The sequence below is a fragment of the Cynocephalus volans genome, chromosome 2 (genome assembly GCF_027409185.1).
Source record: "Cynocephalus volans isolate mCynVol1 chromosome 2, mCynVol1.pri, whole genome shotgun sequence".
NCBI lineage: Eukaryota > Metazoa > Chordata > Mammalia > Dermoptera > Cynocephalidae > Cynocephalus > Cynocephalus volans.
In genome coordinates this window covers 94878746-94880835 of record NC_084461.1, presented here as the reverse complement: position 1 = coordinate 94880835, position 2090 = coordinate 94878746, and positions in this window count along the sequence as shown.

Below are 2090 nucleotides of genomic sequence, written 5' to 3'. Positions count from 1 at the left end.
TATGACCAGTGCTTGTAACTGTCTATAAATCATGGTTCCCATGATTCCCCTCCTTGGGTTCATTTTCTTTAGTTTATATTCAATTTTAGGCTTTTTTTTTCATCCTTGTTGATACAATTTCATTTAAAAAAAATACAAAAACATTTATTTGGTTCAAAAGTAACCTTATATTAAAAGATATACTCAGGAGGTTTTGCTCCCTTTCCTTTCCCTTTCATTCTGTTCTCATTCATCACTTGTAGGTAATCAGTTCCATTAGCTTTTGATTTACACATACATGTGCACATATACAATTTACTTAAAGACCAGCAAAGCATTCAAGTGCATTTTCTAGCAGTTATCTTGGGCTTATGAGTGCAAGTTCATTTGCAAAAGAGGGAATGAAAAGTTCTGATTTTTTTTTCTGTTAAAGATGGCAACTGACTTGAGAGATCGGAAGATTCATAAAAAGACAATCGTTATGCAGAGAACTGCTTTCTGTTGCAGCATTTGTCAAATATTATTTTTGGTTGCATAAAAGCATAACAGGAAATATAACTGTTATATAAGAACTGTGATAAACATCAATACATTTCTTTCACTCTTTTTTCTATTTTTCCTTTCTTCTCTTTCTACCTGCCCTCCTCCTTACCTTTCTTCCTTTATTACTTGGATACTCCTTACCCTTTAATGCATGGGGGTACAGAGATAAACATTACAGATGGAATCCCTGCCCGTTGGAAACTTATATTCTATTTGGGGAGTTAAATAGTGAATGAATTAAAATAAAACAGTGTAGCAAGATAAGCTATGCTTTCCCCATCCTGCTGTTAGGTGGTGACAGCAGTTAAGGTGAGGGATACAGATCCACAATCTGAGTTGTGTTAATATCTCAGTAGCTATCTAGTTGGCTTCTTCCTTTCCACATTCCATAACTAGAAGTTAGAAAAAGGTAATTAATGGTATAAAATTCCTTTACTTCCCTTTGTTTAACTGACCAAATTTGCTTTGACATGATATGTTGGAGATAAGAGCATTGGGAATAAAAATTGTGAAACAGAAGCTCTTTTATAAACCAACTTATAATTTAGGAATTTGGAGAGATACAAGCAAAACTATATGCTTGTGCAAGAGTGTCACTTTGGCCCCCTCTGCAGACGGATGTTAGCAGCTGTATGGTTATATTAGTCACAGGCATAGTGCTGTTTGATAGTCCCATGGCAATTTTATCACATTTGTGCTTTATTTCCAGATCTGTTACAAACGCTATCAAATCCCATAACTTCAAAAGCATAGTAGTGTTAAATGTGTTTAGCAAAAGAGGTACACGGAAACCCCAATGGTGTTAGCTCTACACAGATGTTTATACATTTGTTCATATACATGTTACACTACCCTTATAAACAAATGGACTTAGGATCAGACTTTAGAATTTAACTTGTACATAAGAATAGAAGCTTTTGAACATGAAAATATGGCAATCAATCTTGTGTCTTTTAGATATACATCTTTCAGCAGCACTGGTTCTGAAGTCATTTGTATGTCAGAAATCCCGTGTAAAGATGATCTTTGAAAATTCCTAAAACAGTTGTGTATATAACTCTGTATAATAATTCTAAATTTTGAGGACTGTTGAGTAAGGCTTTAAAAAAAGAAACAAAAATAAGCTTCAAATGCAGATATTTTGGCATTCAAATCATTTAGCCTTTAAAATAATCAAATCTCTGACTGTAATGGGGTATGGATGAAGATTCTAAACTGCCTTTGCTTATCTGCAGGTAGACTTCATGTGTTAGTAGTACTAAGCACAGTTATTTTTAACATGTGTTAATTTGTGTGTTTTGAAGAATTAATGAGGCATATATGTGAAACCACCTAGCCCAGGGTCTAGCACATAGTTGGTCCTCAATAAATAAATAGGAGCTGATTTCAAGTCTAAGATTTGCTTGATCAGGATCCACATGCATATTGATTTTAAAAAGTAATAGAGAAGGACTCAGCTACCTGCTGCCTGTCATTTCAAATATGCATTTCTTACAACTGTGCTGAACTGCTGTCAAACTCATGCCTTTGGGAATTGGTCTTTGGTCCCCTTAAGTGGAGTCACACTC